The following is a 25,080-nucleotide window of genomic DNA, read 5'->3' on the forward strand; positions in this document are numbered from 1 at the left end:
CAGGCTGGAGTGCAGTGGCGTGATCTTGGCTCACTGCAACCTCCGCCTCCCTGGTTCAAGGATTCTCCTGCCTCAGCCTCCCAAATAGCTGGGATTACAGCCACCTCCACTACGCCTGGCTAATTTTGAGTAAAGATGGGATTTCACCATGTTGGCCAGGCTGATCTTGAACTCCTGACTTCATGATTCGCCTGCCTTGGCCTCCCAAAGTGCTACGATTACAGGCATGAGCTACTGCACCCGGCCAATGTTAAGTGTTATGAGGAAAATAAAACACACGAATGGGCCAGAGAACAGCCCTCAGAGGGTGCCTCCACAAGGGTGGCCAGGGAAGGCCCTTCTGAAGAAGTGACATTGGGAAGACCCAGGGAGGAGCTGCCCACAAGAGGGAGCAGTGGGAGGCCCCTGAGCGGGAGAGGCTGGGACACATTTGAGTGGCAGGAGGAAGCCTTGCAAGAATCGGCAGGGTTTACACCCTGAGGGCCCGATACAGGCTTTGGGGGCAAATTGGGTTTTAAGATGGACGGTAATTAGTGTTCTGAGAAAAAACAAGGAAACTCAGAAGAAGCAGGGATCGCCCCCCACCCCCTCTCTCACAGTGCCCTGTAGGACTTGGACAGTGCGGTTTCCTTGTAAACACAGGGCCTCCCTGGACCATCGCTACCACCCCATGAGGCCTACGAGGAAGGCGTGGTTACTTCCGGTCAGAGAGGCGGTGACAGACACTGGGAGGGCCTAAGGCTTGTCGTGGAACTCCTTTTTCCACACCAGGGAGCCCACTCATCTCACTGGGGATGTTTAGGTTGCTCATGTCGTCATAGCTCAAGATCTTCCGACCTAAGAAACAAGCCAACTCCTGTAGGAAGCAGGTAGCCTTGTGTCTGCCACAAGGTCATCTGAGAACATTGTGGCGTACAGGACTCAGGAAAGAAGGGGTCCCGGGTGAGTGACGTGGACACGGAGCACAGTGCCTCCCAGCCCCGGAGAGTCCCAGTGTGGAAGCCGTAAAACCCCTGAGAAGCTCTGCAGTAAGGAAACCTATGAACCGTGCCCCCCACACCAGGCCATAGGAGCTCTTTTGTATGCCGCGTCCATGGACATCTCAAGGAATGCAAGTTCTGGAGGCGCCACTTGGAAAACGCCAGCTGAGAGAGCCGCTATAGAGTATTTACTAAATGGGCTCTTGAAAGAGTTCCAGGATTTTCTGAGCCTGAAAGTCTTCTCTGTGTGAAAGGATTAGAAACAACATTTGTAAAGCGCTTCCATATGCGTAGAATGAAGACTGTGGATGAATGGAGATTCAAAGTGTTGAAAATCATAAATCCACTCCTGTTTTGTACACTAATGTTAATTACTTTGCCCTTTGAACTCACAGCGTTTCCATTAGTATTGTGTGACGATTGGCTGGTTCTTCGGGATTCTGGGATCTCAAAGCAGGAACCAGTCTTACCTGGTTTAAAAGATAAATGTTCTAAACCACACATGGCTTTGATTTTGGATTATTATCTACAAGGATACCTAGTTACATAGAAAAGAGTCCATTTCTAGATTGCTTGTAATCATCTCTACCTGTTTTCATACAGATTCTTCTTCTTTTAATTTTTTTGTTTGCTCTTAGCCAGCGATTTACACAACCGTATCTGAACTTGGAGGAAATGTTTTTGAGAGGTGTTCACAGAACCACCGAGCTGTGGCAGTTTGTGGAAGAGTGTCTGGTTGACTTTAATTCGAAACAGAATGTTCAGACCTTTTAGCACCTTCATTTCTCTTCATTTTCCAGCTCCAGCTCCATCTGTGTTACCGCCTTCATTTTAACTCTGTGGTCCACACTTTAAAATATGTGAATGTTATGTTTTTTAAATAGTCTGTATTGCCTAGAGTTCTGCATTTCCCAAACTAGGTTCTCAAAAAAAAGTTTTGAAATATGAGGAACTACAGAGGTAAATGAGGCTCTTTACTGCAGGACTTCTCAGTGCCTTCACTCTCCTAATATGCACTGTTATTCTCCAGAAGGGAGATAAAAGAGTTATCATTTTCCAGACTTATTTAACTCCTGAATGCCTACCTCAACCCCTTTCGGAGCAATCTGTAGGAATGTTATTCTACAAATCCTACTTTGGATTAAAAAAACTAAAAGAAGAGTAATCAGTATGAAAACAGGTACAGATTATGACAAGTGATCTATAAATGGACTATTTATTTTTTTATTTATTTATGAAATGGGGTCTTACTCTGTCACACAGGCTGGAGTGCAGTGGCACAGTCTCGGCTCACTGCAACCTCCACCTCCTGGTTTCAAGTGATTCTCCTGTCTCAGCCTCCTGAGTAGCTGGGATTACAGGCGCCCACCACCACGCCTGGCTAATTTTTGTATTTTTTGTAGAGATGAGGTTTCACCATGTTGGCCAGACTGGTCTCAAACTCCTGACCCCAAGTGATCCATGCACCTCTGCCTCTCGAAGTGCTGGGATTACAGACATGAGCCACTGCACCCAGTCAAATGGACTCTTTTTATGTAAATATATGTCCTTGTAGATAACGATCCAAATCCAAGGAGGACTGATCCTAAAGTAAGATCAAACCCAAACCTCTCAGCTTGGATTTTCCGTAACCACTCCTCTAGCAGTATGTCCCATTACCACTTAACTTATCCATCCCAGCAAAACCAGTTGTTTTATAATCTTCCCAGAAACACTTTGCATTTCTTGACTTTTAAGTCTCTTCTCATGATATTTTCTTTCTCTCCTCCATTCTTACTTACCTAGCAAATCTGAAATGCTTTTCTTTCTTTTGCACCGGTTTGAAAGGTCACAGTTCTCCAAATCCTAGTTTCCCTGGGAAGACCTTCCTGACCATCACAATCCACAAAGAATCTGAGAGCTGTTATCATCTGTACCCCTGCTGAGCCCATATTATGCACATTTGCTGCCTTATGGTTTATCACGTACGTGCTGTCCCTGCTACTTGAGGCTCACACCTATATGTGCATTTGTGTGCACGTGTGTTTAATCCTTGTTAGGCTTTGTACACAGCAGAAACTCCATTGAATGAAAAAAAGGTTTATATTTTGTTTTGAAATCTGATTATTTATTATCTCTCTTCTTAGATAGTCAGTTTTAAAGTGACTGGGGTGGGTGGGATTGCGGTTTTACCTGTCTTTTGGTTCATGAGTTAGGCAGAGACTATAGAAAAGGCATGAACGATTACCGTAGAAATTGCCACAAACATATTAAGCACGTAGAGGGTGTCGGCATCTATGAATAAAAAGCCCATATTTTCCCTAAATGAGCTTACGGTCTGTTTGGGGAGATAAGTATTATAATACAATTTAATAAAAGACCCTGTAAGTAGTATCAAAAAGCATTATAGGAATACAGGAATGAGGATGGCTAATTTCAGGTGAGTCTGCGGGACCGTAGATAGAAAGAATTTATGGGATGTAAAGAAAAAAATTCATTGAAGAGGAGATAGTGATTTAGGCTAAAAGAATAAGACAGAGTTAGGAGTTTGGATGGGGGAGAGGAGGTTACGGAGGTTGCAGGCAGGGGAATGAAATGGCATGAACGCAGACTAGAAGGCAAGAAACCCTGGTGTGTAGGTTGCATGGAGAAGCCTTGTGGAGACAAAGATAGAATTTGATTTGGGGGTCATTTTGTGGAAGGCTTTTTTCTTTTTAACCACTTAGGCATTTTGAGGCCATTAAAACAAAGTTTAAGCTGATGAATGGTGTGATAAAGATTATGCTTTAGAAAAAAATGGAAGAGGGAGTTGACACAGGTGAATAAAATGAGGGCTCCACTGAGACTGCCATGGGTCTAGTGAGCTTGGTTATTCTCAGCAGACCTGGGTATGAGGAGTACAGAAAACCCACGGCATAGATGAAGGGGAGAAAGATGCACATGCCAATGAACAATTATTTTCAAAGTTAATTTTAATTCTTTGCGGTGAAGGAATAATATAGGGGCCGTAAGCTCTTGTTGTCCCCCTTCAAGTGGCCACCCCTCTGCCCCTTCTCTTATATCCTGTGCTTAGCTTATTTCAAGAAGATAAGCCCACAGCCCGTTCTTTCCTTGCCAAAAAATCCGATCGCTATTTTCCTAGTGGTCTTTCTCTCCGAGTTTCTCTCACTGGCAGCCTGAAGATATCATATTATAATGAGTGAGGAGAGAATGCTCTCCATAGAGAACCTGTTCTGGCATATTCTTAAGATCCTGTTTCCCCTGGTGTTCTGAGTAGGATGCTTCAGCCTTCAGAGCTGCAGGGCATCTGATTTAACAGCCATCTGTTTTAATCAGGCATTTTGCCTGATTTATGAAGAGGATGCTGGAGGGGGAGGGGCTGGGATATACTGCATTCTCCTAGTTAGATGAGAATTACTGAGAATTACTGTGCAAGCGCCAGATCTGGACAATGATGTGTTTGCATTATTGAATGTCATTGCTTTTCCTTTTATTGTTCTTTACCTTAAAGTTTCAGAGCCTCTTGTTAGTGTTTCTAAAACTCCAACACTTTGTGTTTTTGGAACTCCTAGACTTTTTTTTTTTTTTTTTTTTTGAGATGGAGTCTTGCTCTGTCACCCAGGCTGGAGTGCAGTGGCATGATCTCGGCTCACTGCAGCCTCCGGCTCCCGGGTTCAAGAGATTCTTCTGCCTCAGCCTCCCAAATAGTTGGGATTACAGGCGCATGCCACCATGCCTGGCTAATTTTTGTATTTTTAGTGGAGACGGGGTTTCACTGTGTTGGCCAAGCTGGTCTCGAACTCCTGACCTCAAGTGATCCGCCTGCCTTGGCCTCCCCAAAAAACTCATCTGATTCTCCAAGTAACCCATTGAAGTTGGTCCTGTTACTATTGTCACCACAGTATAGATCAGGAAACTGAGATAGAGAAAGGTACTAGTCCTAGAAGTAGTACTTCTGAGGCTGAGAGCAGTGGCTCACACCTGTAATCCCAGCACCTTGGGAGGCCGAGGTGGGTGGATCTCCTGAGGTCAAGAGTTCAAGACCAGCCTGGCCAACATGGTGAAACCCCGTCTTCACAAAAATTTGCCGGGCATGATGGCAGGTGCCTGTAATCCCAGCTACTCGGGAGGCTGAGGTGGGAGAGTCATTTGAACCTGGGAGGTGGAGCTTGCAGTGAGCCGAGATCGTGCCACTGTACTCCAGCCTGGGCAACAGAGCGAGACTCTGTCTCAAAAAAACAAACAAAAACAGAAGTGGCGCCTCTGAGATTTGAACCGAGGCAGCCTAGCTAACACTCCTTTGGGATTCCTTTCCTCAGATAATTTTTACATTTGCTGCAGCCTAGAAAGATGCTGCTAGTGCCATTTTTTTTTTCTAAAAGAAAGCAAAATCTATACTTTAATGTTCCAGATAGGAATTGCAATTTCCTTCTGTTTATCTCTTTCCTTTCCAGAAATTCTTGTGGAAAATATAAATGACATTAAAAGTTGCAAAGCAGACTTGATTTTTAGGCGGCAGTAGTGTAAATGGAGAGACTAGAAAGTCAAAAGAAGTGAGTTTCAGTTTTAGCATTTACTCAGATGAGCTGCGTGGCCTGGCACCAGTTACTTAAATGTTCTGTGTCAGTTCCTCATGTGTGAAATGATTTCAGCTGTAAGAGTTCCACAAAGCCATAAGACAAAACAACGCAGAGGAACGGTTTGGGCTGCCTCTGGGAGAGGTGCGGATTAGGGCTAGTTCCTTTCAGGATGGTGGGGCCTCCTAGCACTTGCTGGAAGGTGTAGAGCTAAGAAGAGCAGGGACAGAGGGTCTCCCAAAGAACATCCCCTTCAGAGAAGATTCAGCCTGGATTATTGTGTGATTTTTTTTTCTGGCTTGTCTTCTGGCTTACCATTTTCGTAGAATTCGGGGTTTTTTTCCAGAATATAAATTACTCCCATTTGGAATTTTGTCACCATTTCCTGTCACCAAAAGCATAACCTCCCTAACAGAAGGAACAGAGGTTGCAGGAGTTTGTATTTTCTTCAGGTGTTAGTTTTGCTTATGATTCTGATTTAGTTGAAGCCCAATACCTTGACAGCACCTCAGGCTTAACCACTGACCACCGTGCTCCCAGGCAGCGTTAGAGGACCTTGGACTTCTAAGATTGTTACTCCCATTCTAATCTAAATTTGATCTGTAAGGTTTGTTTTTGGTGTTTCCTGGTTGATTGAAACATGCTACTGCACAAGAAGGGTATGAGACTCTAAAACAGCATTTTCTTGGAAAAAGGCATGTTTTGTTGTATGCTATTTTGCACCTTCTTATTGTTGTACTTTTCTCTAACAGTCCTTTAAAAGCCTTGAAATAGAGTAAAATTTAGGCATCTGTGAAACATTTAATCACCTGGGCCTTTTAGTTGTCTGTAATAAAAAGCTTTGAAATTTGTTTTCCTTCTCTCCTCTCCTCTCTCCTCTCCTCTCCTCTCCCCTCCTCTCCTCTCCTCTCCCCTCCCCTCCCCTCCCCTCCCCTCCTCTCTCCTCTTTCCTCTCTCCTCTTTCCTCTCTCCTCTCTTCTTCTCTCTCATCTCTTCTCTCTTCTCTTCTTTCTCTTCTTTTTTTTAGGGTCTCACTCTGTCACCCAGGCTAGAGTACAATGGTGTGCAATCTCAGCTCACTGCAACCTCTGCCTTCCAGGCTCAAGCGGTCCTCCCACCTCAGCCTCCCGAGTAGCTGGGACTACAGGTGCACACCAACACATCTGGCTAATGTTTTGTATTTTTAGTAGTGATGGGGTTTCACCATGTTGCCCAGGCTGGTTTCGAACTCCTGAGCTCAAGTGATCCTCATGCCCTGGCCTCCCAAAGTGCTGGGATTACAGGCGTGAGTCATCATGCTCAGCCTGAAGTTTTTTCCTATAACTAGTATATTTGAACTGCCAGTTTGGTTGTAAATTCAAGTTTTTTTCCATTGCTAATTTGATAGACTGAAGCACTTTAGAGACTATAAAGTATTAGGTCATGCAAGAAGTGGAAAAGGGAATATAGCTCTAAAATATAAGAAATAAACAATGGGCCGGGCGCAGTGGCTCATGCCTATAGTCCCAGCATGTTGGGAGGCCAAGATGGGGGGATCACTTGAGCTCAGGAGTTGGAGGCTGCAGTGAGTGGCGATTGGGTCACTGTACTCCAGCCTGAGTGACAGAAGGAGACCCTGTCTCAAAACAAACAAACAAACAAAAGAACAATGTATTTTATTTTGTCAGTCGACATGAATAGAAGTTGAAGCAGTTTACCCTCACATTTGATACTCTGTGATACAAATTAGAAAAAGGTTATCTCTTATTTATAGTTCTTTTTTTTTTTTTCCGCTATGAGTGAGCACTATTTACATGTGGAAGGATCTGTGTCCAAACTTTCAATCACCGTGTTTCAGCTCCATAGCTGCCTGTAAACAACTGTGCAGAGTTTAGAGTGAGTCAAGGTGGGGACATGTTCACCCTCTCTATTACCCATGTGGGGACACCCAGTGTTTAAAAAATAGTTTTTCTCTAAATCTCCGTTTGCCGCTGTCACTTTAGGAAATTTTACTAAAATTCAGATGGATTTGAAACTCCCAGATCACCTTTAAAACTTACGGAGACTGGTTCTCCAGAGGATAAACAGAGATTTCAAAAATACAACATGGAAGAGAGGGCAAAAGGCTAGCACTTCTTAAGCCGAGAGCCCGAGGAGAAAGGCCAAGATCGGGATGCAGCAGGTATGCTTCCTGGACAGGGCTGCTGAGGGAACGTTGCCAGACGAGCTTTCAGCAAATGCTGTGTTTCATTTGTTCTTGGTCACTTCATCATTAAAAGCATATCAAAATGTCACAGTCACTCGGAGCAGTGGCCCACCCCACCGTGATCCTGCTTTACAGTGGGACATGGGACCAGAGATCTGAGGTTACCCATCCTTTGTCATCCTGAGAAGGGGTTTCCTTTAATAACTCAGGGTATATTTCCCTTCCTAGCTCTTCTCCCATGTAGTTAATTCTTGGCGTGTGCAATCACTTTTAGTCTATTAGTATTAATCAAGCCCCGTTGCTGCTCCAGGCTCTGTGCTGGGTTCGAGACACAAAGGTGAGCAGCTTCTCCTGAAAGGCACCTCACAGCTCCAAAGGGGAAGCAGACAGGGGTGCAGCTCACAAGCGCCAAGAGCTAGAACAGAGCACCCACATGGCTCAGGGATGCAGAAGAAGGAAGAACTGATTGGGGGTGGGGGGGCAGTCGGAATTTTCCCTCTGCTTTTTTATTCCTGTAGTGTGAAATTTGCTAATAAAGAAGCTAATAAAGTAACACGTTGTGTCAACCTACGCCTTTCGAACATTAAAGTGTGTTCTGGATCTGGGGTCTGGCCACTTGCTCAGCAAGTCTGTAATTGCCCTGAAAGCCTTTCTGAAGCATTTTCTAAAGCCATGACTGAAGCCTCTCAGTGGCATCTGAGGAGAAATGTTAGGAAAACATTTAGATGGCAGCTCAGTGAATCACAGAAACTATTTTGCTAATACAGTTTAGTGACATTTTTAGAAAAGAGGCCAGAATCCCAGATAGCCATGGACAATCATTTCTTTATATTGTTTCTAGGGCCAGCACTGTGGCTCACACCTGTAATCCAGCACTGTGGGAGGCCGAGGAGGGAGGATTGCTTGAGCTCAGGAGATCAAGGCTGCAGTGAGCTATGACTGTGCCATTGCACTCCAGCCTGGGCAACAGATGGAGACTCAGTTTCTTTAAAAAAGAAAAACAATTGTTTCTCTACGTATGAGTTGGATAATGGAAGTGATCTGGATCTTCCTCAGGTCATCTGGGCATGCTGGTGAGGTGGCAGAACCTACCTGAAAGACGAATGTCCCAACTTGAGTGAAGGTTGCTCAGGTGGACTTGAAAAGTCTGGGGAAACCAGGAACAGCTAATTAAGCCGGAGGAGGCATGATATAGCAGCACTGTGAGCCTGACAGCTGGAAAAATTCAGATGCTCAGTTTTTCTCCTGAGTGCAGCAATGCTCATCTCTTACTCGAATTCAAGACTTCATGGAATGCAGCAAGCTGTGTATAGCTGCTCGTAGCAAAACCTCAAATGGGTGGAAATAAGATATCTGGCTTAACTGAATTTTCTAGTTTATTAAAAGTAAACCCTTCTGTTAAGAGTAAGCCCTTTTATTAAAAAAGAGAAAGAGTAAGTCCCTCCCCAATTTTCTTTTGATAAAAATATGTCTTTAATACAATATAGTGAGTATATCCTCGAACCTTTTTGGTTTATTTGGTGTTTTGAGGATTTCCCCAGGTTCTTTCGACTTTGATATTACTCCTTATGGTAAGACATGAGAATGAAGCTTTGGGAGATTCAGATTATTTTCTGAAACTTTAAATAACCAAATAAAACACTGATTATATATTTATTTGCTATGTGAAAGTTCTGGAGAGTGAAATTAAAACTTCCCAGTATGGTATGATGTAGACTGTTTTTAGTATACATGACAAACAAAAGAAAGCAAGCTGTGCTATCTTTATAACACAGTTTTCCACAAAAAGGAAAGAAAATGGACAATAAAGAAAATACAAACCACCACTTAATAAAGCTGTCAGGATTGTTCGATGGGCCTAGAAACTGACTGTCATTGAAAGCTGTTGAGAATCCATGTCCGGATCAGCGGTGCATATCAATTGGTGGGTAGAGGCAGCTTCGTAAAAGCTCTTTTTTTACTGTAAGCATGGGAATCCTATGAGAGGTTAAAAGCTATAATGTTTCACCTTTTCAACTTGCTAAGTTATATTTTTATTATCTGAGGTGATTTGTATTAATATATCTGTATAACGCATGATTACACAGCCTTGAAAATAGAAAATGTTTTCATTCCTTAGATTAAATCAATAAAGGTGAAATTAGGCCCAATTCTCAGAATACTTAGTCATTTATCACACGATTAGCTTGGCATCTCAGAATTCACCTTTATTAATTTTGGCTTCACTAATTCTAAATTTTGTGATTATTTGGACGAAAGTTGGACTAGAATTACTTTTGTGAGATTCTATAACTGTGTAAGTAGGAACAATCAGTGACTATTTAAAGCTATTTACGAGACTATTCTTTGGAAGTTCCCATATACTTGGAACCATTGATAAGCTATTTAAAAACCATCCTTGCCAGTCATCAGTGGAATCCCAGAGATGGTTTGGTTTTTCTTGCTGCTTTTTTGTGCTGTATTCTGGGCTTAATTATGGTGGGACCAAGGAATGGGCGGGACTAAGGAATGGGCGGGACCAAGGAATGGGCGGGACTAAGGAATGGGCTTCTGATTGACAAGCAGTCCGTAAAGCTGCCCAGCTATCTTTCCCAAAATTTGTTTATGGCCTGATTGATTTGGGATATCTCAGAACTCATACTTCCATGGGCAAAACAATCATTGTAAGTAATAGTGAATACATTTCAGTACTTATGATGAAAATAAGCCCATTTTATTCCATATGCAGCTGTGATATTCTCATACTAGTATCTATCTCCAAACTGTAATGCTGTTATATACTCTACTAGTACTAAAGTACCAGAGCCATAGTATTATTAAAATGGCTTTGGGAACTTGGCGCGACATTTTTAACACTACATGTGAATTTGTTTTGTATAAAAGTGTTTGTGTTCTAAGAGTTCATTTGTGAGTAAATGACTGCTTGTAGTAACGAAAAGCATTGTTCAACCCTAAAACCATTTCTTTCTAGGTCATCAAATACAGTTTAGATGACTATGGTTTTTAGCTATTTTAACTACCAGTAGTATATTAAGAGCCTTGCACTTTTAGTGATTTCACCTACATGAGAGATTATGTTGGTTTTGGGTACTCTGAACTACACCACGAATGACCCTTTATGATATTGTTTATTGGGACAATGCATTCTACAGATGATGGTGGTTTATAAATTTTTAGTCAAGGGCACCTGTGTGCTTTTTCACTTAAAATTTCTAAAAATATTTATTATAAGAATGAGAGTACAGTATACTTAGTAATACAAATCTTCGAATTTAAAACATGTTCTTTGGATGATTTTCATAGCAGCTTTGTCTTTATATGGTCTTTCAAAGTCATAGTTATGAATTTCAGTTGTTGCACTGATGGGGGAGAAGAATTGCAGTAATTACTATATTGAATGTGGAAATGCTGTGTTAGAACCCCATTTGTTGATAGAACTATGTTCTTAAAAATATAAAAGTGTACTTTCCAAGAGGATTCCTTCTTTCTCAGAGTAACAAACCCACATTCATAGAGTCTACTGAATGTAAAAATGTTCTTGCTTGAAATCTTACATGGTTCTATCCTGAAAGTTAAAACTTAAGAAGCCTAGAAATCATGAAGATACTGGTTATATGTGGCTCACTGGATGGTTGCCTAACATTATTTATGAACTTTTTATTCTTAGATGGCCTTATTTGCTTTAACTAATACGGGACTGCAGTGAGGAGTGTTATTCTGGTGTGTGGGTGCCATTCCTGGCTGGGTCTAACAGGGAGATACCATACCTTGCAGGTGAGACCTGCTTCTCCAGGTGTGCCCAGGCCTTATCAACTGGCTTCCTCTAATTACTGTGGACTGTCTTCAGGGAATAAGAATTCTTCGTCCTCTCCTTGGCCGCCCTTCAGAAGCAATGTCTTTCTTCTTTCGGTGCCTTTGGTAGGCATTTCCTGCTCTGTTTTCAAGTCTTGCTCAACTTGAAAAAGTTTTTGAACCTTGAAAAGCAGTTATCCTGATCTGCTTTCAGTACTAATGCCAGTGATAAAATTACACTAATTGCTTTTAATCTCCTAGTCACTTTAATTTTGGTATGAGAACATTCTGGTATTTGTGAACAGGCTTTTGTGCCAGAAAAATAATATAAAACCATTGCTCAGAAAAAGAGTGCCATTAGGAGCCCTAGGCAGCACGTAATAATGGCAATTAATGACAATCAGCGACCAACTCACTGCTCACCGTATCTGACATTTTTTTAAAGGAGCAAAACATATGAAGTTTATTTTATTATTATTTTTTTACTTTGTGTAAGTATTTTTACATCTGCTTGTGATTATTCTGCCTTGTAACTACCACCTCAGGCCCAGTTCTTTTTAGGGGAAAAAATGAATTCCTTATGTAATAAGTGATCGTTTGGAAAATTTCTCTGACAGACCGTGAGCTCTTCTTATGAAACATTCAATACCAAAAAAAAAATATGAAGCTATAATTCACTACAGAAGTATGGGTTTGTAATAGAAAGAGGATCTTATGTATCCAACTGAGTAACTTTTGTAAGGATGAAAATGTGTGCCTCATATATTAATTTAATAACTTAATATGAAGTGCTACAGGTATAAAAAAAAACCCTTTCATCTGGATAAACTATAAGTTGTACCAAGACAGCATGGCATCGAGTGGAATCATTTGGTTTTTTGTTTGTTTGTTTTGTTTTGTTTCCGAAACGGAGTCTCGCTCTGTTGCCCAGGCTGGAGTGCAGTGGCGCAATCTCGGCTCACTGCAACCTCTGCCTCTGGGTTCAAGCGATTCTCCTGCCTCAGCCTCCCAAGTAGCTGGGATTACAGGCGCCTGCAACCATGCCCAGCTAATTTTTGTATTTTTTTTTGTAGAGATGGGGTTTTACCATGTTGGCCAGGCTGGTCTCGAACTCCTGACCTCAGGTGATCTGCCTGCCTCGGCCTCCCACAGTGCTGGGATTACAGATGTGAGCCACCACGCCCAGCCAAGTGGAACCAGTTGAACCTTGTTCAAGATGACTGGCTAATTCGAAACACCTTCAGTTTAGGATTATATTGCTGCATAGACTCTAAAGGAAGAATTATAGCCAGATTCCAGAATATGTACAAACTTTGTATGTATTAAAAAAAATCACAAGTGTGTTTAAAAATGTAAATAAAGGGAGAAGTATCAACGCTATGTGTCAGAGACTTGAAATAGCATATTTAACATCGATGATAAAAGGGGCCTCTTGCAGATTGCGAAGTGGTGGTTTTTAAAATTAGAAGCCGGGTGTGTGGCAAGCTCAGAAGCATATGACATAGCTGTTGCTAGGGTAAGCATGCTGCTTTGTGCCAATAGCTGAGTAAATAAACAAGATAAACCCACAGAAATGGATGGCTCTGGTTCTCCTAACTCATTGGCCATCTGCTTATTATTTTTTTTTTAATCCTGGGTTTTCTCACCCTACAATGTCCATGTATTTGACACTTTGGAATTCAGATCTGCTCTATGAGATAAGTCCGTCATCTTTGTGGTTCTGCTGTTTGCTTTTCAGTGACAGTTTGAAAAACCATGAAGGCCATGGAATCAATGATAAGACAGAACATTTCAGAAAGTCACGTTCTGAAACTTGTCTATAAACTGTGAATATTACTTCTCAGATTTTTAAAGTGTTACTTACTTTTTGGAAGCTGGCTCTTTGTTTTTAATACAAAGAGAGTCTAAGTGTTTTCCCTGCATGTTATGTCCTGTTGGTATGTTTAGATCTGTCTATAAGCATTTTTGTGTTGGGCACATATAAAAATTGGGAGGATTGGGCGGGGCGCAGTGGCTCACACCTGTAATCCCAGCACTTTAGGAGGCCGAGGTGGGCAGATCACCTGAGGTCAGGAGTTCGAGACCAGCCTGACCAACATGGAGAAACCCTGTCTCTACTAAAAATACAAATTAGCCGGGTGTGTTGGCACATGCCTGTAATCCCAGCTACTCGGGAGACTGAGGCAGGAGAATCGCTTGAATCCTGGAGGCGGAGGTTGCGGTGAGCCAAGATCGCACCATTGCACTCTAGCCTGGGCAACAAGAGCAAAACTCTGTCTCAAAAAAAAAAAAAAAAAAAAAAGGGAGGATTGGTTGATTTCTTTGGGTATTGTGTTCTAGGTTTCCAGAAGGTGTTGAAGCCTGCCTTGACAAGCACTAAACGGCGACTGTGCTAGTAACACACACAGCATGCAAGCTTCGTCCTGGAGCACTGTGTTGGGGGTGTTTCCATAGATATTGTGTGCTAGTAACGCCTCCCTTCACTGTCTCTAGGGTGTGTTGAAACCAGGAAGTGAGACAATGCACATGAACATGCTTTGAGTTCTTTGGAAGAAAAGCTACTTAAATCAGGCATGTAATTAGTTTCATCACCATTATGTGTGTGCTTCTCCTGAAAATTGCCCAGGGAAGCTCCACAGTAAGGCAGGGCAGTAGTTGTGCAAACACAAAGCTGCCAGGGCTGCCAGGGCGGTGTGCGGTGGAAATGGTGGTTTCCCCGGGACTGTAACTCCAATGCTCTGTCATGACGCTGAAACGACACCTTCTCCAATTGGAGAGCGTGGATGAGCTTCCTCCAGACTTGTGGTCCGCTCAGCTGAGGTCCGGGTACTTGCCTTCTATTCCATGAGAGCCCTTCCTTTTCCCTCCATGGGCTGGATATCTGAGACAGTTTGGCCTGTGGCTCCCATAAGTAAGTGGCGAGTGGACAATCCTGCTGCTTTTCCAAGAGGTGGGCATTCTGACTCACATGTAGTTGTATGAATATCCTAGCAGATGGCAAGAAACAGATTGCAGAGACTTGGAGAAAAAAAAAGTCACAGATGTGTCCAACCCCCTTTTGGAGCTGCAGCCCCATTTGGGATATTTTTTTTTTATCAGTGACACTGGACGAAAGGCTTCGTCCCTTGGTAAAAGTGACTCTTCTACGTGTCATTTTTCTTTGGTTGTGCAGGGAATTTTATTATTTTCTTCAACCCCAGCCTCCCTGCAGTCATAATGGAATAAGAAAGTCTCTTTATATTTGCTGCCTCTTAGAGAAGGAGGACAGTCCTTAGGTTTACAGAGTTCTCTTTAAGCAGCTGCAATCTTTGGTTGACTCCTGGAAAGCTCAGACTCTCAGGAGGACTGAAGATTTTTAATGAGCTTTTACCTTTGTTGTGTATTTCAGAATGTACTTAACTATTCTAGGAAATTATACAGAACTCTTTCTAATAGCATTTGTGTTCTTGAGCTGTAGAACAGGGCACTTATATATGCAGAGACTATATATATATATGTATCTTAGAATTTTACAGTTTGAATTAATTTTGCATGTTGTGGGGTAGCTTTGGTTTCTGTGGTTTCTCAAGAATAGAGTCACATACATCTGAAGAGCTCCTGACCTTCCGCCGTCTGCAGCCTTAGTGGCCCTTGGCTGTGGCCAACGTTTGTCTCAAGTAGTCACCGGCAATGCCCATGTTATTACAGGGTGATGGGGATTGTGGAGAAACTGAGTTCTAATAGATTTCTCTTCTTGACTTTATTCTCTTAAAATAAGGAAAGTCCTTCTTTCTCTCGCTTCCCTCCACTTCTTCAAGGCTTTCATCTTACTGGTGGTGAATCCCTTGGCTGGGGTTTTAGAAGATGGGGCAGGGGAGGAAACGATTGTGGTTTTGTTTTCTGCTCCTTATTGATAGCACTTCCCCAGAGGCCAGTGGCTTTTCTAGGGAGAGTCTGTGTTTGCCCCAGGCGAAGCCTCCCATTTTGTGGAGGAGCCTGTGATGGTCGGGACTGTGTTGCCTGGAGAGCTCCCTCTCACTGTGTGGGAGCCCCAGGCCTGGTGGAGTGGGCTTTGCAGCCTCCTTCTTTCATGCTGCAGCTGGTGTCTCCTTTGCAAAGCCCTCGAAGAAAATTTAGTGGCAGCCTGTATTTTGTCAGAGAAGGATGGAAGAGGAGAGTACACTTAAAACCTGGGTCTTTAGAGGATGAATTCTGCTCATTTTAGTCTTACATGAGTACTTGTATTATTGTTGTTGTTGTTGTTATTGGAGACAGGCAGGAGTATTGTTGTTGTTGTTATTGGAGACAGGCAGGAGTATTGTTGTTGTTGTTATTGGAGATAGGCAGGAGTATTGTTGTTGTTGTTATTGGAGACAGGCAGGAGTATTGTTGTTGTTGTTATTGGAGACAGGAGTATTGTTGTTGTTGTTATAGGAGACAGGCAGGAGTATTGTTGTTATTGGAGACAGGCAGGAGTATTGTTGTTGCTATTGGAGACAGGAGTATTGTTGTTGTTGTTATTGGAGAAGGCAGGAGTATTGTTGTTGTTATTGGAGACAGGCAGGAGTATTGTTGTTGTTATTGGAGACAGTATTGTTGTTGTTGTTATTGGAGACAGGCAGGAGTATTGTTGTTATTGGAGACAGGAGTATTGTTGTTGTTATTGGAGACAGGCAGGAGTATTATTGTTGTTGTTATTGGAGACAGGCAGGAGTATTGTTGTTGTTGTTATTGGAGACAGGAGTATTGTTGTTGTTGTTGTTATTGGAGACAGGCAGGAGTATTGTTGTTGTTATTGGAGACAGGAGTATTGTTGTTGTTGTTATTGGAGACAGGCAGGAGTATTGTTGTTATTATTGGAGACAGGCAGGAGTATTATTGTTGTTATTGGAGACAGGCAGGAGTATTGTTGTTGTTGTTGTTATTGGAGACAGGCAGGAATATTGTTGTTGTTGTTATTGGAGACAGGCAGGAGTATTGTTGTTGTTGTTATTGGAGACAGGCAGGAGTATTGTTGTTGTTATTATTGGAGACAGGCAGGAGTATTGTTGTTGTTATTGGAGACAGGCAGGAGTATTGTTGTTGTTGGAGACAGGCAGGAGTATTGTTGTTGTTATTATTGGAGACAGGCAGGAGTATTGTTGTTGTTGTTGTTATTGGAGACAGGCAGGAGTGTTGTTGTTGTTGTTGTTATTGGAGACAGGCAGGAGTATTGTTGTTGTTATTATTGGAGACAGGCAGGAGTATTGTTGTTGTTGTTGTTATTGGAGACAGGCAGGAGTGTTGTTGTTGTTGTTGTTGTTATTGGAGACAGGCAGGAGTATTGTTGTTGTTGTTGTTATTATTGGAGACAGGCAGGAGTAAAGTGCCATGATGGTGGCTCACTGCAGCCTTGACCACCCAGGCTCGAGCGATCCTCCCATCTCAGCTTCCTGAGCAGCTGTGACCACAGATACATGCCACCACGCTGGGCTAATTTTTTAAACATTTATTTGTAAAGACGGGGTCTTACAATGTTGCTCAGGTCCAGGAGGAGTGATCCTCCCACCTCAGCCTCCCAAAGTGCTGGGATTATAGGTGTGAGCCACTGCGCCTGGCCACATGAATACTTTAGATACTGTTGACCAGAGACCACACATCTGCTAGAATTTTTCCAGGAGCATTTTGCCTGTGCTCACCTTGAACCCCATGAGTTCTCCAAGAGGTGCAGATCTCTTGATGACCCAAGCCCTGCATCTTACAGACACCTGAACCCTGTCTCTGGCACACACAGTTCTCTGACAGAGACTGTTGTCTACAATTTGAACTTCAAGGGGCGACTCCCAGGCGGTCCGATGCATTACCCCCAACTTGGCCAGGTCCCAAGCTCTTGGCAGCCTCCCAGACTGCAAAGGCTGTGTGTAATGGCTTTCCAGAGAACGCGCAGTGGGCTCGGGAGACCTGGGCTCGTTTCCTTTGGGGAGGATGCCAGCTTTGGCCCAGCCTCCTGGTTGGCTCTGACCAGGAGGTCAGATGAGTGGATGACGTCAGTGGATGACGGATAGGCTTCTTGGTATTCCTTGTTTATATTATTAATAACCAGACATGGAACTGCACCAGAGAGGAGGTTTTTAGAAGTGAAAGTAGTTAAGTTGTGTGGAGCCGGGATGGCGAGGAGAGGGTGCCAGTGCTAGTGGTTTGAAAGGTCCTGAGGCCCCACCTGTACGGAGGCAGCCCCTCGGGGTGCCTGCTGAGCTGTCAGTAGTTCTCATTGTTCCGTGGGGGACCCAGCACCTCCCCTCCTCTCTGCTGCCCAGCCTTGTGGCCTGAGCCAAGTCATTCATGGCTGTGCCTCCCACTTTCTTGTCCGCAGAGCAAGTGGGGTTGCCAGGAAGGTCATGTACACCAGTGAAGTGGGCCAAGCGGGCATTCTGTTCTGATGTTCCTTGAAACGTGCACGAAGCCCTGTGAGTTCCCTTGTGAGTGCGAATGGAGAAGCGTTTTCTAGAGTGAGAACGGCTGACAGTAGTTCCTGCAACCCGGAACATGGCCATGCCGTTCCGTCTTTGTGTTGGGGAGGGTCTTGGAGAATGTGTGGCCCCTCTATAGGGCCACCACTTGACTTCAGGGAAAAAAGGCCCACGCAGTGATACTGTGTTTTTTGGGGTTTTCTTTTCTTTTTCTTTTTTTTTTGATGCTGTAAATCTGCAAAACTTACCCAATTTCAAAAAACACGACGAGGACCAAAACTAAAAAATTATATGTGGGCAGGATTTGCTGCGTTTTCCATCTTTGGAATAAAAACAATCTCTTTTAGCTCTAAGTTCTGTGAGTCTCTGTTTCTTGCTATCCCCTGAACTAAAGTCCTGCTACTCAAAGCGTGTGGTTTGGGGACCAGCACGTCAGCATCTCCTTTGAGCTCAAGAGAAATGAAGAATCTCGGGTCCCCACGCAGACCTACAGGATCTGCATTTTAACCAGGTCCCAAACGTTTCCAGAAATATGGTGCTAAAATGTGTTTGAGTAGGGGAAACATGCACACCAGCCAGTATGTTAGCATGAATCTGGTTTTCAGGTTAGTCCACTGACCGAAAGAATCAATGGATCAGCACATATGAAGATTACTTTTGACAAAGGGAGAAAATAGGGTCTATGACTTTGTTGCAATGCCATTTTGCATGCTCTGTATGCGTGCTCTGCACAGTGGATTGGGAGGCATGCAAGCTTTGAGTTTCTGGTTGAGCATAAAGGGTTATTATCTTTATTAAGAATTTTAAGCACCTGCCTCATGCCACACTTTTGCTGCTGCTGCTGCTGTTGTGTTTTTGAGATGGAGTCTCGCTCTGTCTCCCAGGCTGGAGTGCAGTGGTGCGATCTTGGCTTACTGCAACCTCCACCGCCTGAGCTCAAGTGATTCTCATGCCTCAGCCTCCCAAGTAGCTGGGACTACAGGTGCCCGCCACTACACCTGGCTAATTTTTTTTTTTTTTTTCTTTTAGTAGAGACAGGGTCTCACCATATTGGCCAGGCTGGTCTTGAACTCTTGACCCCAGGTAATCTGCCTGCCTCAGCCTCCCAAAGTGCTGGGATTATAGGCATGAGTCACAGCGCCTGGCTTATGCCATACTTTCACATAATTTATCCTATTAAGCCCTGACAACAGTATCCTGAGGTAAGAATTATCCCTTGAAGTTTTTAGATCCAGAAGCTGAGTTACAGAAAGCTTGAGGAACCATCCAAGGCTGCTTGCTTGCTACGAGAGGAAAGAGCTGTGATTTGCACCCAGGAGATCTAAGAAGAGCTTGTCCAGTGCAAGCTTCATTTATACAACTCTGCCATGGCCTGCCCTTGCTGGAGACATTTTTAGACTCAGTGAACCTGCCTGGTCAAAGGTGCCATTTGTAGAATTCCTAGGAATAAGAAAAACTAAAATGCAGGCCTTATAATGCTGCTCCAAGTTTATTCATTATGTTTTGTTTTCTGGTTGTTTTTTGAAACAGCTATTACTTAAGCTTTCATTGGTGGTTTTGGCCACCAATGGAAAAGTGAGAGCAGCTACAAAATAAGAAATATTTGTCACTTCATAAGGACCAATTATTCTGTTTTAACAGTCGTTTTCTGGGTTTAATCCAGCAAGTTGGGTCCTGATTTTGATTTGGAATTAGAATTACAGACAATAGCAAATTGAGAACATACATGCAATCTTGGTGTTGAAAGAAAACCAAATGAGTGTGAATTTAAAAAGCATGTTCATTGTGCACCTTTAATGAAAAAATTTTCTGTATAACGACCTCTTCAATTTAGTATTTAACATTTCAAAGGATTTTGAAGGACTCTGCCTTCTCAAAAGTTGCCAAAGATTTTAGCTATTGTCATCATTAGACTTCAAAGCGGAAACTGCAGGCTATTTTAATGCCAATGCTTTTAATTCTAACCTTTGTATTGAGATTAGGAGCACAAAGGATGGCCTGCAAGGGGTGAGCTGAGTTTTTCTATTTTGTTTTATTTTTCTTTTCCCTAAAGATTTACAGTGAAAGCTCTGCTCTCTAGAATTGTTCTTTACTCATGGATAGAATTTTTTTTTTTTTTTTTTATCTAAACTATGTTGAAATCTGCACAATGGTGTCTGTTATTTAAAAAAAATAGCCGCAGTAATGAAAGGACTTGGCACTTACAGATCAATTTCGTGTGCCCACAGCCTGTTTCTGTAAAAGATCAAGAGCCGTAAATCTCTCCCAAATTATCTGTTTGTTATTATTTTAGTGTTTGAAGATTAGACATGTGTATGGGGTGAAGGAGTTGGTGAAAATTATGTGTAGGGACCCCAAGCAGCCTCAGGCCAGCCTCTGTCAAGGCATGTCCCCGGGCTCACTGCCACCCTCTCTCTCACCATCTTATCCTCCTTCACTTTCATGGGCCCTACACACATCCCTCTTACCCCTTTCTGCTCTTGACCCCTACATCATGCACGGAAGTATTTGTGCAGTGTCCTCATGGAGCAAAAACAGAGGCATACAGTGGCTCTGTGCTGGCATCACTCTGGAGGAAACCACAGAGCTCCTCCAGTGAACAGTTTCTCGGGTGCTTGTGCATCGCATGAGTTCACAGTGCGGCTGGGCGGTCGGGTCCTTGTGCATCGCGTGAGTTCACAGTGCTGCTGGGCGGTGGGACATAGTGACTTTCTCTTCTCCTGGGCCCTAGCATCAGGTAGGCTTGTGAGCTGTAAGTTAACTGAGCCGCATCTCCCTGATCTCATCTGTCACTGGCAATGTCAGATGCCTCGCGTTGGTGTGGCACCTTTCACCATTTCTCCATGGACAACCCCATCTATTAATTTCTTGGAGAAATCTGGAGCCCGGATTTAGGGGGCTCAAGTGGCATAGTTGATTTGCTGCTGATGAGTGGAAGGAAGAGTTAGTGGGAATCTGTTGGGTCTATGGCCAACTTCAGACGAGGCTTGGGGGATGGGAGCAGTATGCCAAATACAGGGAAGAGGGGTGAGGCATACTTGAGAAGAACTGGGGGGGATGGCGCAGGGCTTTGAGAGGCGATAGTACGACATGGTGCAAATAGCACCTCATGGGGAGTCAGAGACCTAGGGTGCTGTTAACTAGCCACAGCCTTAGGAAAGGAATTTGGTGCCTCAGTTTCTTTTCTTTTTTCTTTAGAGATGGAATCTTGCTCCGTCGCCCAGGCTGAAGTGCAGTTGTGTGATCTTGGCTCACTGCAGCCTCTGCCTCCCGGGTTCAAGCGATTCTCCTGCCTCAGCCTCCCAGGTAGCTGGGACTACAGGCATGCGCCACCACACCCACCTAATTTTTGTATTTTTAAAGTAGAGATAGGGTTTCACTATATGTTGGCCAGGCTGGTCTCAAACTCCTGACCTCAGGTGATCCACCCGCCTTGGCCTCCCAAAGTGCTGGGATTACAGGCATGAGCCACTGTGCCCTGCTGAATTCCTTTATCCATATGCTGTGAGTGCAGGAGCAGATGGATTTAAAAATCTTCAGATTTAAAAGTCTTCTTTTTCAGTTATCAGACAATTTGATTCTAAAGTATCCAGGCCTAAACCAGTCAACAAACCAACCACCTGATCCAACAAGCTAAAAGTCTTTTCGTGGAGGAGAAAAACATGGTGCTAATTTTGCAGAGCAATTGATTGAGAGCTACCGTTAGGATTTTAAGAAGAGAATGTCACAGCCAGATCGGAGATAAAGATAATTTTGTCATCTACATTCAGTATGTCCAGAAAAAGTATGTTTGGAGACTAGGAGAACAGAAAAGATGGCACTAAAATGTTTAGGTTAGAATTAACTTGGGGCCTTTGTCCGATAAAATGAGAGATGAAGAGAAAAGGATGGAGCCAGAAAAGTTTGTGAAAGAGACAGCAGAAAGCCTTGACAATATCTCTGTTAGATGTTTTCCTCTCGTTTAAAAATTCGAACGACCAATGTGAAATTTTAGCATTTTACCTTGGACAGAAAAAGAACATTGTGGGGTAATAATTTTGCCTGTTTGATAACTTAGTTCTGAATTGGATTTTTTTTCACCTGTGTACAGACCCTACAGAGGAATTTTTTCAAGAAATACACGTGATTTTTGGAGAGTTAAAATTTAGACCATTGTGTGTAGCTGTTAACGTCTGTCTCATTGGCTGTGGAAAGAAGAGTGAAAACATTCGCTAAATATAATCAGCAGAGCTGTGGGGTGGTACAGGTCTCTTCAAGAACCTTTCTGCCTTCAATGAGACTGAAGTAAATTGCCTTTTCTGAGTTCCTCAAGGGAGACTGAAGTTACCCACAAGCTCATAGATTGTCCGGGAAAGAGGGACAGCCTCACCATCAAGAGGTGAGGAAACCTGAGGCCCAGTCGTGGAGAACAATAAAAGGCTGGCCGGGCGCAGTGGCTCACGCCTATAATTCCAGCACTTTGGGAGGCCGAGGCAGGCAGATCCCGAGGTCAGGAGTTCCAGACCATCCGGGCCAACATGGTGAAACTCCATCTCTACTAAAAATACCAAAAAAATTAGTCGGATGTGGTGGCGTGCCTGTAGTCCCAGCTACTCCAGAGGCTAAGGCAGGAGAATCGCTTGAACCTGGGAGGCGGAGGTTGCAGTGAGCCGAGATCGCACCACTGCACTTCAGCCTGGCGACAATGCGAAACTCAGTCTCAAAAAAAAAAAAAAAAAAGAAAACGCTTTGTCAGTGAACTGAAAGGACATCACTGCCTCACGTTTTAAGCTCTTATATATTTGTTAAATAACTAAATGGAATTTCTTCTGAGAACTAGAATTCAACATGAATTATTACGCAGTGGGGCATAGAAAAACCTCATAAAAATATTGAAATCTCTGTTTAAGGTGATTAAACAGAGGCAGAAATGCACAGAAAGAGTAATTTTTCTATGTTTAATTGTGTTATTCTCATCCTCACTCAAGCCAATTTCATAGCATGGAATAGACTTTTCGTCTGATTTCATTCTCTTTGTGGCATGCGTGCTGTCATCTATGTAGCTTTGGAAGACTGACAGATAGTGAACAGAATTATTATAGATCAAACATCTTTGGGTATTCTCCATTTTAGAAGTGGAACTTAATTTGAACCAACAACTTTAAAAGTAACTTATTTCAACTGGTTTGAACTTGAGCTGAACTAGAACTGAATTAATTACATGTAATGAGGACCCCAGCCAAGGCACCACTCTGAAATATGCGCTGTGGCCAGCCTGGCTATGTGAGAAGTATGAGTAAGTGACAGATACCAGGACTTCAGGTCTACTGTACATTGATACCCAGCTCACTGTTCTGGAAAATCACAGCAGAAATGTTTGTCCGAAAACAGATTCCAGCGTGTTCTCTTTTTACAAGGACTCCCCAAATAGAATTTGGGAAACTGAATCCCTGAGATAAAATGCCATTCCCTTGATCCCAGTTAGACCCTTCCCTGTTTTTCTGTATGTGGAATTTTCTGTTAATTGGCCCTTTACTCTGAATACACATTGATCTTTATGGGTTCCTGAGTGCAAGGTTCCCACTTTTTAAAGCAATTATAAAAGAAAAAACAGGGCATTTCCCAGACATAAAACTCCTTCTCATTTCCCAATGGGTCAGTTAATCTGGAATATTGCAAGAGTTCAGTGAAACCTAATTAAATTAACTTCTATCACTTCATTCTATCCCAATTTTGAGTCTACCTTTGGCTGCATAAAGTAGAACAAAGCCAAGCTTTTGGTCAATGTCAGATGAATATCTTTCTCCCAACATTTAGTTTGAATGATCGGTTTCTGTAGTTGACCAAATGCTATAGAGTTGTAGCAGCTGTTAGGATTTACTATGCCTGGGCTACACTTTTGCTGCTTCCTTTTAAGTGGGCTTCATATTTCATTGACTCTTATAGCTGGAAGAGACCTTAGAATACTTCTGGTCTGACGCACTGGTTTTATATAAATGAAGTAATGAAGCCCACAGAGGTTAAGAGACAGGCGTAAGGTCGCAAAGCTAGACAGTGGCAAAGCCGGGGCTAGAACTGCAATTTCCCACGTCTTGTACCAGTGTTTTTGGTAGCTTACTTCTGAACAGGATTTAATGATATTCTTTACCTCTGTCCAGACTCTCAGTGGAAAAATTTCCAAGAAATGCTAAATGTTATTGTTGGAGATTTAAAATTTAGACCATTTTATATAACTGTTGCTTTTGTTTTCCTTTTTATCATGTACAATTTCTAAAATACACAAAAGTAGAGAGAATACAAAAACAAACCCAATATCCGGCTTCAGCAATGCCATCATGTTTCATTTATATCCCCATCTACTCCCTCCTCCCCCCAATTATTTTGAAGCAAACCTAGACATCATATTAATTCATCCGTAAATATTTCAGTATGCGTCTCTAAAAGATAAAGACCCTTGAAAAATAGCTACAATACTATTACTAACCTAAGCAAATTAGCAGTAATTCTATAGTGTTATTAAATACCCCATAGTTGTTCTGTTTGACCTGTTATAAATATTATATAGTCATTTTATTTTCAAATATGTTTTCCCTTTCGAAGAGGAAACAAACTGTTAAGAATGGTGGGTGTTTTAGGTGAATGGAATGAGGAGAGGTGCCATAAAGAACTTCTTCAATATCACTGATGAAATGTGACATGACTTTACAATTAATGAGGAATTTACTAGACAGTCATTTAATTTTGGAGTGTTTTCTCTTTTCCACCCAAACTAGTAAATTTTATTTTATTTTATTTTTTTGAGATCGAGTCTTGCTCTATCACCCAGGCTAGAGTGCAGTGGTGCGATCTCATCTCACTGCAGCCTCCGCCTCCCGGGTTCAAGCGATTCTTCCTCCCTCAGCCTCCTGAGTAGCTGGGATTACAGGCATCTGCCACCACGCCCGGCTAATTTTTTATATTTTTAGTAGAGATGTGGTTTCACCATGTTGGCCAGGCTGGTCTTGAACTTCTGACCTCAGGTGACCCGCCCCCCTCGGCCTCCCAAAGTGTTGGGATTACAGGCGCGAGCCACTGCACCTGGCCCAAAACTAGTCAATTTTAACATGATGCTTTTCCAAGGCACTGCAGCTGTTCTTTTTATATCCCTTTAAGTCATTTGA

The sequence above is a fragment of the Theropithecus gelada genome, chromosome 5 (assembly GCF_003255815.1).
Source record: "Theropithecus gelada isolate Dixy chromosome 5, Tgel_1.0, whole genome shotgun sequence".
Taxonomy (NCBI): domain Eukaryota; kingdom Metazoa; phylum Chordata; class Mammalia; order Primates; family Cercopithecidae; genus Theropithecus; species Theropithecus gelada.